Below are 14,280 nucleotides of genomic sequence, written 5' to 3' on the forward strand. Positions count from 1 at the left end.
GCCCAGATGCTGCCTCCTTATCCCAGCAATTTTCAAGCATCAATAAAAATGTCACAATAACTCCGGTGATTAATGTTCTTCCTGAAGAGAGACCGAAGCTTTGTCTGGTAGAGGAAGTTTTGACTCATCATAGCAGAGAAGGTTAATAAGCTTGCTGCAAAGAAAGTGTCCCATTCTGATCACAAAGTGCATACACTATAAATAGGTCAAGGGGTTATTACTTTTGTCAGAGAGATCCTTTTGTTACCTGCAGTTTAAAGGGTAAAATCCTAAATAGAGCAGTGAGCTACTAACTGTCCTCAAAGAGCTCATGCAAACTGCAAGAAATATATTACAGCTACTTTTTTTTTGCCCAGTCTTTCCTTATCCTAATATTGCCAAATGGGTTCATTTGGGTAGAAATCAAATACTATTATTAGAGAAAACCCCCTAACAATGGTGTTACATTTCAAATTCGGAATTTGTGCTTTTCCAGACCTAGGACTTTTAAACTATACTGCCTACCAGAAGAGCCGCAACTAGAGTCAAATTTCAGGGGGGGCTAATATAAATTTTGGGGGGACGGGTTGGGGGGGGCTAAGTCTTCCAGCAAGAGGCAGAGTGGAGATGCAGGGGCTCTAAGAAGGGGTGAAAACACAACAATGAAAAAAGTTTTTAAGGAGAAACCCTTTTATGAAAAGGGAGGGGTTAAGTACTATGAAACAAATGTAAAGATTCCCTTTTCATATGTTTTTTGGTAAGGAGACTGCAGTCTCTAAGGGATCCAAGTCAAAGATAGTTGGTGAAACACTAGGTTGTATCTGAGGTTGTATCAGGACTAACACATTTACAATTTCAGCAAGATAAATCTATTTCAAATATTTGAATCATACATCAAGTAGAGCCAATGAGAATGTGAAGACAAAAAGGATTTATCAGGTATATCTCCGAGATTTATTATCTATTTATACAAATATCATGGATTAAAAACATCACATTTATTCATAAAAACATTTCATGATTTAAAAACAATAAACACTTGAACAAAAAAAAATATGTTGACGCGGCGTTTCGGTGATATAGATCGTCACCTTCTTCAGGACAATTTTTCAATTAAAACCACTCTAAATTTAAGACAAAACTATAAAATACTTGTTATAAAAACTGAAATTTCTTCATGGTTGTTTTTCACAAAGATCAACATTTCATAATTTAACCACATTATAATCTCAACATTCTCCTCATCATCTTTCGTTTACTACTACAGAACTTTCTAGATTGTTTTTTATTATCTGAAAAAACATTTCGTATATTGGCTATTCCTGCTCGATGATAAGTTTTTCTTATTCCAATAATACAGGCCTATACAATATTTGTTGATCCACAACCTCATTGTGTTCACCCTCTTCTCTGGGGTCCCCGGGAGAGTTATTATTATTAAGGCTGACTTAATATTACCATCAAGTCCCTGCGAGCTTCTACGGTTAAGCTATTGGGTGATCATGCTCGATCGTTACTTCATTTAAGCTCTTTGGTTGGTCTACTCTTCCATCATGCCCAACCATAAATCACTGTAAGTTTTTACGGGTGGTTTTGCCACTCCAAACACACACTTAATTTTGTGTCAGGTATACATAGTACATACCTGGTTGAGCTACTGGAAAGTCGCTTTCATCAATGGGCGATTTCAAGCTCTCACAATTTTTGCATAATTTCTAAAAATTGAAAAACAGGCTCATCAGACAGATAATGATATACTGTTGATCTATTACTCCGCTTAGTTCATTGTAATTTACCTTGTTTTTATGACGGTTATTCTTAGTAGAAGGAGTTTTTCTTTTCTTCTTCTATTACAGGCCCTCTAGGTGATACATCAATGATCACTGTTTGAGAACGGGATTGCTCAGTTACATCCTATTCATATTCTAACCAAAGTCATAGTTATGTATTTTAAACATCTTGGTTTTCTCTTAAGTTACCACCTTATTCTGCATACTCTCTTTTCATCATTTTTAAATTCAGGAATGATTATTGATTTTCACGAATTTTGGCTTCCAATAATCTGATCTTTAAACTATTCAAGGGAGCTAGGGAACATTCGTTGTTTACTGTTACTAGCATCCTGAGTCCTGTCTCATCGATGTTTTGTTCGAGGGTTTTTTTCTTTTGCTTGATATGTGAAGGGCTTTAGTTTAATACATTTCCATATCCCCATATGTATTTTTCCATCAATGGGTTTGTCAATGCCTATCTGTATAAGTGGATTTATTTAAAGTTGGCAGACCTGTTTTAAAGAAGCACCAAAAATATTTAGATCAGTTACCTTAATAGCTTGTATTCTAATCCTTGGAAGGACGGCCGTTAACTTTTGCTCAAAACGGTAGAGTTTTCTTGCTATGGGGAAAAGGTAGATCCGTATTAGCTGCTATCTCATTCAGCTAACATTCAGAGTCTAGTTCTGTTTTGTTCTATTTATGTCTTACCGTACATCTCTGTGTGAGAAGCACAAACTTTTTGTTGCTTAAAAGTTGATACGACTACACTTTACTTATAGCGGTGCTTTGCTTCAATTTCTATAAAGACAAAGGGGTGCATATAGCATTTGTATATCGTTTAGTAGAAAATTGGGTCTATTTGGCTAAGGGTTAACTAAGCATCGTATTTCTACTTACTTGGATTGCTCTTCACTCCTTCCAAAAACGAAGACTTCACGGACCGTCCTTCAGGGCTGTAATGGCATTGCTCTCCCTGGGCTTTGCTTTTATACCTCTCTTAATTGACTATTAGGCATTCGATCATTCGCACCTGTAGTTTAGAAATCACTTCACACTCCACACGACGTAGGCGTGGCGGCCATCTTGTAATAGCTTTCAATGGCTTGCGTCGCTTGGGACCCTCGTTTTCGACTTTATCATTGGGGTACTCATTGCAATATTTATTCTTGCTTATAGAACCCTATCCATTCGAGGATACAAGTGTATTTAATTTTTTAGTATGTAACTAGTCAGTAAGAGGTGGGGTAGTGTCTCGAGTCTAAATCAAAATTGCGGCGGCCATCTTTTAGTGATGGACTTCAAAGTCCAAACAGCGTTGGAGTCGCGGTCATCTTATGATGGCTTTCAATGGCTTACGTATAATGAGCACCTCACGTTTATCTTTATTCAATGGGACCTCCTCACAGTTTTTTCTCTTGTTTTTTGATTCATATTAGTTCATAGACATAAGTGTATTTTATCGTGTCTAATTTGTCTTATCAGTTCGAGGTAGGGGAGCGTCTCGGGTTTTAATCTCCATTTAATCAGAATTATGGCGGACATCTTTTAGTGACAAAATTTGCCGTCTCCTTCCTGTATGAATCTGTTGTTTATATAGTATTTATTTATTCGCTGTAAATAGTTACTGATAGTTGTTAAGGTTCTATTATTTATTTAAAACAATATGTTCCCTTCTATGGATACTCTTAAAGGAATACTGTTTATATAAAGCTTACGGCAGAATTTAATTCTTTTCGGGATTAGACTATTCTGTCCCATTCTTCTCGACTATTCAGTCCGCTCCTGAAAGTGTCAAATTTTGACATGTAATATTGCTGTCTCTTTTTACGTTTCGCATCCAGATCCCCACCTCTAGTGTTCAGTTTCACTACCTCAATAATCCACCACTTTAGCTCATCAACAGTATGTTTTGTCGATTCCCAATGTTCTACTAGAGGGGCATTCGTACGTTTTGTGCGGATTGCGGATTTGTGCTCATTAAGCCTCAGTCTCATTTCTCTTGACGTTTCCCCTATGTAGGCTTTTTGGCAGGGGCACTGAATCATGTAAATTACATTCTGGGTTCTGCAATTTACTAGATTCTTTTGATAATGGTTGACTCCATTATAAGTTAATTTGGACCCTTTAATAATCAGACTGCAATTTTTACAGGAACCACATGGGTAATTTCCCATAGATGGTTCCAATATTGTTCCTTTTACTCTTGTCTGGATATGTATGTACCAGACAGTTTTTGATTGTTTTGTTGCGTCTGAATGCAAATATTGGCTTGGGAAAGGGTATGGAATTCGGGTTTTGGAGCAGATTCCAATTTCTATTTATGAGGTTCTTAATTTTATTACTTATGTTGGAGAAGTTGGTTATACACACTAGTTGTTGATCTTTTGCTTGGTCTTGTATTTTTGGTTCAAATAGACATTCTCTATTGAAATATTCTGCTCTTTTGTAGGCTTTCTTAATCATTTTCTTCGGATAGCCCCTTTCTAAAAATGTATTTGTTAGGGTTTGGGCATACTTTTCAAATTCATGTTTATCCGTGCAATTCCGTTTTACCCTTAGGAATTGTCCGAAGGGTATATTATTTTTTTGGGTTGCAGGATGGTGGCTATCGTAATGCAACATTGCGGTGCGGTCAGTGGGTTTACTAAATAATTCCACTTTTAAAGTTCCTTCTACATGTTTAATTTTAATGTCTAGAAAGTCACAACTTTAGTTACTGTATGTGGAGGTGAATTTTAAATTTTTATCTCCTAAATTTATCCATTCGATGAACATTTTAAGTTCATCTTCACTCCCTGTCCATATACAGAAAACATCATCAATGAAACGGGACCAATAATAAGAAAAACTTATCATCGAGCAGGAAAAGCCAATATACGAAATGTTTTTTCAGATAAAAAAAACAATCTAGAAAGTTCTGTAGTAGTAAACAAAAGATGATGAGGAGAATGTGAAGATTATAATGTGGTTAAATTATGAAATGTTGATCTTTGTGAAAAACAACCATGAAGAAATTTCAGTTTTTATAATAGTATTTTATACTTTTGTTTTAAATTTAGAGTGGTTTTAATTGAAAAATTGTCCTGAAGAAGGTGACGGTCTATATCACCGAAACGCCGCGTCAACATATTTTTCTTTGTTCAAGTGTATATTGTTTTTAAATCATGAAATGTTTTTTTATGAATAAATGTGATGTTTTTAATCCATGATATTTTTATAAATAGATAATAAATCTCGGAGATATACCTGATAAATCCTTTTTGTCTTCACATTCTCATTGGCTCTACTTGATGTATGATTCAAATATTTGAAATAGATTTATCTTGCTGAAATTGTAAATGTGTTAATCCTGATACAATCTCAGATACAACCTAGTTATTCACCTACTATCTTTGACTTGGATCCCTTAGAGACTGCAGTCTCCTTACCAAAAAACATATGAAAAGGGAATCTTTACATTTGTTTCATCGTGAAAACACAACAAAGCGTCTTTAACAAGTAAATGCAGCCACACCCGAGTAAATGAAGTACTCGGGTGCGGCTGCAATAAGATGGTTGCCTGCCAAGGAAGCTATCTCAGCCCCGGCTGACACAACGACAGGGGGTGCTGAAACCCTTTGAGCCCAATGGGCATTGCACACCTGCCTACCAGTATGGATCATGTGACTCCTACACATTGTAGTAATCTGTCTTAAGTAACATGTCCTATACACTGATTTACACACACATTATTGACTCTGTGTAACGTATGTGATGCAAAGTGTTCTGACACCTTAAACTGGTATGAGTGGTGCTATAAAACTAAATGAATCTAAGAGACAGTGGATATGGAGACTTGGGGTCATTTTCAAATGGTGGTAGTGAGGGAATCCGTGACAAGGTGGTCATGGGGGGCGCCAACAAACATTGTCGCACAGGGCGCCACCAGTACTAAAGCCGGCCCTGCCTCTACACCCATAATATTGCTATATTTGACTACTAAACAGGCTGTCACAATTGCAGTTACCTTGCAATTAAAAGGGACTTGATTTGAATGGTGCAGCAGGTGCAGTGCCACTGGGGCCAAAAGCTCTAGAAACCCCACTAAACCCAGATTATTGCTAACATTTAAACCTAAACAGGCAGTCATAAGGGCAGTTACTATGCAGGCACACGGGTCATGATTTCAATGGTGCAGTAGGTGCAGTGACACTGGGGCCCAAAGCTCTAGGAACACCTCTAAAAACCAAATATTGCAATATTTTACTACTAAACCGGGATCACAAATGCAGCAACCTTAGGGTCATGATTTTTAATGGTGCAGCAGGTGCAGTGGCACCGGATCCAAACCATGTCATAACTTCTCTAAACACCAAATATTGCTATATTTTACTACTAAACCGGCAGTCACAAATGCAGTTATCTTGATGGCACTAGGGGCATGATTTGAATGGTGCAGCACGTGCAATGGCACTGAGCCCAAAAGTTGTCAGAAGCTCCTCTAAAGACATAATATTGCTATTACATAAATGATTCTATTATTTCCCTCTTTCATTTCATTTTTCAAAATGTTGCTATCACTTACTCGCACTATACCACTAGTTACAGCCCAATATATTGCCTACATAAACAAGTTATAACACTTTAACAGACTATCAGTAACTTATATTGTACAACTAATCAGCAAGCTACAACTTACAACGAAAAAAAACTTATCATTAATCACATGGGCAAAACCTAATGCATTTACCAATGCTTGTTCTCAATGTGACGACTCCTGGAGCAAAGTAACTAAAGAGAACACTGTCTGTTTTGTAACTCATGCGATGAGACTAATGAACACCTACTCTTGTCTTCAAGTTTGCGTGAACTACAAGAAAATATTTGGAATCGTTTTTCCGCGATGGAGAAATGGTATGCAAATTAGACAATTTGATATTTATTTATGGGAATAACGCAAAAAATAGTTGGTCACATTATGAAATTTCTTGGATTAGCTAATGGTATTTACGAGAGTAAAAATGATGGAAACTAGATTTTATATCAAATGAATGGTAAATTGTAGGTATGTTGCTTTAGGACATGCTAGCATACTTTTATGGTATATGGTTTAATTGAAACTTCTACAATAAAGCATTTTACTGACTTACTAATACAACTCAGTGCTCCTGAGTGCCTGGGTAAATGAAACCCAGACAAAAGAGAACACATTGAATTTCGACAAGTACAGATAGAAATTTGATATTTATTTACATATAGGTTATACGTATGACATGTAGTCTCCTATATGCCTTGTAAAAAGGGAGACAAAAGAGGAAGACTTTGGTTGCAGGGTAGTTCTTTTATATTTTCAACTAAAACTGAGGCTGTAATGAAATAGAGTAGCTAGATATGGGGTATCCTTTCACACTGTATTTGTGACTGAGAAAATGCTTTTCCATTTACCACAATAATGGTAAGCACCGGTATAGTCGCTCATCTTCAGAGATCTGAGCCTGACCTACAGTTCTGCTCCAGGAGTACTAACACTCTAGAACGTTGTTGATGCTTGCCCTTATGAGCAGGTCCAAAACTTCTCATTGTCACCTTTATCTACATCTGCCTTGCTACTGCTGAAAAATACATGTATTGACTGCAGATCAAGAAAGCAGACGTGAAGCCCAGTGATGTAGTGACGGTGCAATGGGTTCTCATGCAAGCAAGTGCAATGAGGCCTGTTGGACATGACATCCTTGGTGTGATTTCCCCCAACTTTTTTCCTTCAGTCTTCCTGTTTTTGCTGAATTTGTTTTTGCTGGCCATAGGACTGTGCACACTTTACCCCTGGAAATCAGCGCTAGAGTGCTTGTCCTCTCTCCGTAAAACATGATAACATTGGCTTCCACCCAATTGTCACCTTTAACTTACTTATAAGTCCCTAGTAAAGTGGTACTACCTGTACCAAGGGCCTTAAAATGTCATGATACTAGTGGGCCTGCTGCACTCATTGTGCTTCCCACTTAAGGGTGTACAGCTAAACTGTCATTTTTGACCTGGCCAAATAAACTTCTTGAAATGAACTCAAACGCAAAGTTTGCATGAAACACTGCATGCACAACAGAATATATATATACAAATGTATGTCACTTTTTGGCGATGGATTCTAAACGAAAAACCCGGATTTTCACCCAAAAACACTCATACAAGAATTGGTTTCAAACAAATGACATTTTTGTTGAAGAAAGTTTTTTTTTTTTTTGCGTAAGACCTTTATTGAAAGCAAAGCAGTTAACACAGCATGAGCCTACAACCCTGGGGCCGGCTCGCTACGTTAATACCATTAACCAACATTGTGAGTGAATGTTACATATGACGCAGAATACTGTTGTTTATCGTATGTATGGCTAACAGCTGGTAATAGAACTGAGTCCCACATTTTCTCTTTTGATAACAAGAACAATATAACAACATACCCCAACTCAGACCGTACAGTGGATCCTCATCGTGCTACACGGCAGTTGTGGTGGCATTCAAGGTTCCCCCTCTTCCCGCCGTCATCCTGCACCTGCCCCGTGATTACCCATTCAGTCGTTCAACCCATTCAGTCCAAGGGTTGAGGTTCCTCATCATTCTGTAGGGAAGCAAGATAATCCTCCAAATAAACCCACATATTTTTTGGTCTCGTCTTTGCTGGTAACAACTCTTCATAAGTTTGTAGCTTGTCGCGACAGGTGGACATGTCATGCAACCATGTTTTTAACTTCGGCACTTTACGACTGTGCCAGCATTGTGCCACTTGTCTCTTAGCTAATAATAATGCTACCGCACAGAACTTCCGCTTCAAAGCCCTGAACTGTGGTACTATCCCCAGCAAGCCGACTTTGGGTGTACAGTGTACCTCCTCCTCCAGCATAACAGACAAAGTGGTAGTGACCTCCACCCAGTAACTCTCTACCTTGGCGCAGTCCCACGCCAAATGTGCAAAGCCCGCACCCTCCTGGTTACACCTTTTACATCTGTCCTCCTCCTGAAACCCGAATTTCAGCAGTTTCGCTGGTGTGTAATACATTTGGTGAAGGAATTTAAAGTGAATTATCCTCAGATTACCGTTGGGTGTAAGTATCTGTGTCAGGGCGCAGGCGCTAGCCCATTCTTCATCAGATAATGGTGTGTCGAGTAGTGCATCCCACCGCCCCCTTGCCTTCAATTCATGCCCATCTAGTTCCGATTGTGTAGCTGAATAAAGCCTAGACACCAGGTGTGATAAATCGTTAGTTGTGATCAATAGTTGCAGTGGTGCAAGGCATTCCGGCTCCGAAGGGAACGTAGGGTAGTGCTCCCTCAGGGCTCTAGTGAGTCTGAAATATGTGAAGCGAAACATGGATGTTTGGTTGTGAACATAACCCAGCTTGTCGAGGCCTACGAATTCGCCTCCCTGAAACACGTCCCCCATCCTATCAATACCGGCTCTGGTCAGTAGAGACATTCCAACGCTTTCCCCAGTTACTGAGAGCTCCTGATGGTAGTGTAGCATCATGGCCGGTGCATATAGTGGGGTCTTGTGTGCTAGGTGCCCCAGTCTATGCCAGGCTTTGACCGTAGCATCCACTGTGTTGATATCCCTAGCATGTAGCGGGGGGCGGGTGTGTGAGATTATTGCTGTGAGGGGAATAGGGTGTGCGTCGCTCTCCTCTATAGCGGTGTGAGTGAGGTATGGAACTGCATGGTACCAATACGCCGCGTATTGAGCCTGCGCGCATAGGTAGTATAGGAGGAAATCAGGTACCCCGAAGCCGCCCCGTGCAAGTGTAAGTGTAAGAGTCCGCAGATCCACACGGGCCTGTTTACCCGCCCAAATCAAGGTCCTCACCAGGGAGTTTATTTGACGGAATATAGCCTGCGGTGGTGTGATTGGAATGTTATTAAACAGGTATAGTAGCTTGGGCAGTATGTTCATTTTAACAACCGCTATCCGGTCGGCTAGCGAAAGGGGCAGATGTATCCAACGTTTTATACTGTCCTCCAGTTTCGAGAGTACCACACCGTAGTTCGCCCTCAGCACCTCATCCGGATCTCTATGGTACATGACCCCTAGGTATCTGATCGGGTCCTGTTGCCACTCTAGCGGAAAATCCACTACAAAGGGGGAAGTGGTGTCAGTGAGGGGTATTATAGAGGATTTGGACCAATTTATGGCCAGACCCGAGTGCCCCCCGAATCTGATGTATTCCCGGAGTAGGGCGTTCAAGTGAGTCTCAGGGTCCCGGACATACAGTAACATGTCGTCCGCATACAATGATATGTGAAGCGGCCTGGCTATGAAGCGCAGTGCCGAATCCTTGTAGTTCTGACGTATCAGACATGCCAGGGGTTCCAGTGCTAACGCGAATAATAGAGGCGAGAGCGGGCAGCCTTGCCTCGTCCCTCGCTCAATTGCAAATTGATCTGAAACGTATCCATTGATTCTGACCCTGGCACGTGGTTGCGTGTAAAGCAGGGAGACCCATTGCACAAATCGCTTAGGAAACCCCATTCTATTGAGGACAGTGATCATATACCGCCATTCAATGGAGTCAAATGCTTTTGCCGCGTCTAGCATGACCGCTACTGCTTTGACCGAAGGTTGCAGGTAGTGCGAGAGTGCAAATAGAGTCCTGGTGTTATGTGCTGTTGATCTTGAGGGCACAAAGCCAGATTGGTCCGGCAGGACCAGACTGGTCATCAGTGGCGACAGCCGCTTGGCTATAAGCTTCGCAAGAATTTTCGAATCCACGTTTATTAATGACAGCGGCCGGTACGAGTCGCACTCCTCCGGATTTTTAGATGGTTTCAGGAGAGCGATAATCATAGCTTCGCGTAGTGTGGGGGGGGGGCACCGCTTTCTCAAAGGAGGTGCCATACATATCCACTAGGTGTGGCGCTAGGACGTCTGCATAATGTTTGTAAAATTCCGAGGTAAACCCATCCGGGCCAGGCGCCTTTCCATTCGGAAGTGAGCCTATGATCTCAGTTACCTCATCCGCCGTGATAGGCCTTGCTACGTATTCCCTATGCGCATCCGACAGCCATCCGATCGCCACATCGTGCAGGTATTCATAGGTGTCATCAGCCGGAGCAGTGGGCTGGGACTTGTAGAGGGACCCAAAAGAATTAACAAAGCATTTCAATATGTCTGCAGCATGGGTCTGTGTGTCTCCCTCCCCGTTCTTCACCCTAAGTATCGCAGTAGGACCGCGACCTGTACATATTTTCCGAGCTAAAAAAGCCCCCGGTCTACCTCCTTCCCCAAAGGCTCTAGCCACATGCGTACGGTTCAAATATTTCATTTCGGAGTCGAGAAAGTCTGCGTGCTCTGTGTGTATTTCCCGGAGTTTAGCTAGGTGTAGGACATCCTGAGTGGACTCATATAGGGATTCCAGGTCTCTCATCTGCTGCTCGCATCTGCGTATCTGGGCTCTAATATCCTTCAGAACCCCCGCTGTGGTGCTAATACAGACCCCTCTAAGCGTGGCCTTGAATGCCTCCCAAAGGACGCAAGGGTCATCAGTCGATGGGGCATTAAGGTCAAAGTAATCCTTAATCGCCTTTTTGATCGTGTCTGCGTAAACCGCGTCATTTAAAGCACGCGAGTTAAAGCGCCATTGGAAGGGAGGGGGTGTGTATCTTGGAATGTCTAATTGCAAGAGGACGGGATTGTGGTCTGAAAGTGTGCGAGGGAGCACCTGCAGGTGCCGCACCCATAGCGCCAGGTCTTTGGTGCCTAGCCAGTAATCCAGCCTGGACCAGCTGTTGTGGGAAGCCGTAATGTGCGTGGCCCCAGCTGCGTCAGTGTTCCTCAACCTCCAAAGATCCTCCAAACCCAAGTCTTTCATCATGTGTCCCACCAGTATGCGTGACTGTTTGTGTTGTTCTACTGAGTTGGCTGATCGGTCCAAACCGTCACGTAGGGTCACGTTCCAATCACCCCCACATAATATGTGCGTGCTATTGTGCTTCTGCAAGTGTCCCCATACCTCCCGGAAGAAGTCCGGGGCGTCTGTGTTAGGACCATACACATTCAACAACGTCACTTTCTGTCCTCTCAATGTACCTGATACCAGCAAAAATCTACCTGATGGGTCCTGTGTTACAGTGCGAGTCTCGAATCCCACCCCCCGTTTTACCAAAATGATCACCCCTCTAGAGTAAGAAGAGTACGAGGCCCTGTAAACCTCTTCCGCCCACCTTGACCCCAGCTGTGCGTGTGAGTGCGGGGCCAGGTGAGATTCCTGTAGGAATGCTATGTCCACATTCCACCTTGTCAGGCTGGTAAATATCTGCCGTATTTTACGTGGCTGTGAGAAACCTCTAATGTTCCATGTGAGAACGTTTAAGCTGCGTCTACCCGCCTCCCTGGTCCCCATCAAATTTGAGTGACATAAGGCATGACCGCATACTTCCAATCAATTGCATAGGTATTGCCAGCTCCTCACCTTTAGGAGTCCCATTTGGCACAGCAGTAGCCAGGACTAACGGGGAACCAGCACGAACAGACACTTCATACTCTGTCGGTCTAACAGTACATCCAAACAACCCGCCCCCCCTGAACCCACCCACTCCAGCAACCCCAACCTGCCGAAGCCATTCCCATCCAGTGCACCAAACTGTAACTTTCACAACCATAAATACAGTGCCCAGAACCAAACTCTTACTGGGTTATACCCTTATAGAGGTCCGCCAGGGGCACAACTCTCCACCCGGTGTACAGGTGTGGGCGATGCTAAAGAAGCTGTATGAAACGCAGTTCAGGTGAATACTCGCCGCCCCCCCCCCCCCACCACCCCCCGAAGAACCATCAACAGAGCCACTGGTTGAGCAACATGCCCGGAACAGTGCGACCCCAATGCAGTTACATCATTTAAACAGCAAAGAGCAGAACCCTTCGCCACCCACTTGTACTGATCGCTACACATACTGCATCGGAGACCGCTGGCAGTCAGTGATTGAGGCGTCCCAAAGTTAGCACATAGTGAGCAGAGTACATCACACAAGGGGCAGTTGTCCGCTATACTTGAACTAGCCTGCATAGAGTAAACGCCATATGGTACCAGCATCGCTTGTCAGTGTTGGCCAATACTGTGCCATCAAGAGTGCATGGATCGCGGGGCATTCACAAACCAAAGTTAGCAGTATTCCGCATTATCGAACAGCAGTCTCCGAGCTCCAGCGGGCCCTCTCCATCCAAACACGCAGTTTACGTTGTACCAACACCAAAATCGTTCACCCAGGAGAACAGGATCATGCAGGCCAGCCAAGTGTGGACAACAGTGTCCATGCTAAAACGCATGCTTTTGGACAGAACAATAAACTCACCAGTGGCAGACCAAGAATCAACCCCATGCCTTTAGTCCGAGTCACGGCGTTGTTCATTTTGCGAGTTGTCTCTCATCTCCCGTTGCACCTTCTTGACAAATTCTTGTGCTGCCTTCGGTGACGTCAGAACAGTCGCTTTCTCTTTCCATACCACCCTTAGGCGCGCCGGATACATCATGGAATATACAATGTTCATATCACGCAATTTGGCCTTCACTGCGGTGTATTCTTTCCGGGCCTGCTGGACCGCAACTGTGTGGTCAGGATAAAATTCCAAGGAGTTCCCTTGATGCTGGATCTTCCCTTTTTCTCTCGCTAGCCGAAGGATCGTGTCCCTGTCGCGGTAGTTGAGGATTCGCGCTACAATCGGTCTTGGCGTGGCGCCGGGTGGTGGTTTCGGGGCCAGTGATCTATGTGCGCGCTCCACGATGAAGAGGGGCGATAGGGCCTCAGCCCCGAACAGGTCTTTGCATAGCGTTTCCACGTAGGTCTCCATTCGTCCTGTGTTGGTGGATTCCGGCAGGCCCGCGATCCGTACGTTGTTGCGCCTCGAGCGCGCCTCCAAATCCTCCTCCTTCGCCCTGATCACCTCCAGGAGCCGTTCCATATCCGTGCATTTTGAGGTGGAGGCTCGCGCCTCATCCTCGACCGCGGAGATGCGTGTTTCGGCCTCATCCAGTCGCTCGCCATGCTTTTCCTGCCGTGCCGCCATGCTGTCCATTCTGCAAGTTAAGTTATCCAGCTTGCCATTAATGTCCTGCAGGTTCGATTGAATCGCCAGTAGGATCTTTTCTATGTTGTTATTGGGCGCAGGCCCTGCCTCATCCTCCACCACCTCGTCAGTGGACTTCTGCGTTTTTTTGGCCTCAAAGGACAGCTTCTGTTGGTGTTTGTCCGGCTTGCCCATGATGGCGGGCGGGGAAACTGTCTTTCTGCACGTGGGCCCCGATGCCCTCGTAATTCTGGTCGCTGACGCCGTGGTGTTCCCCACCCGTGGGATGCTCGCCGTTGAAAAGATCGACCCACCGCTTTACGTAAAGGGTGAAGGTGACACTCTCCTGGGTGTGAGGTGATGTGGCCGAATGCCGGCTGATCGCCGATTGCTCCGCTGTCCAGCAAATCCCCTCAACGCAGTCGGCCAGTGGCCACTCAGCCGTGCAGAATGAGCGATCCGGTGTGGTAGCTCGCTGTGTAGATGAGTTCTCGGGCCTTACCG

The sequence above is a fragment of the Lissotriton vulgaris genome, chromosome 1_1, assembly GCF_964263255.1.
Source record: "Lissotriton vulgaris chromosome 1_1, aLisVul1.2, whole genome shotgun sequence".
In the NCBI taxonomy this organism is placed as follows: Eukaryota; Metazoa; Chordata; class Amphibia; order Caudata; family Salamandridae; genus Lissotriton; species Lissotriton vulgaris.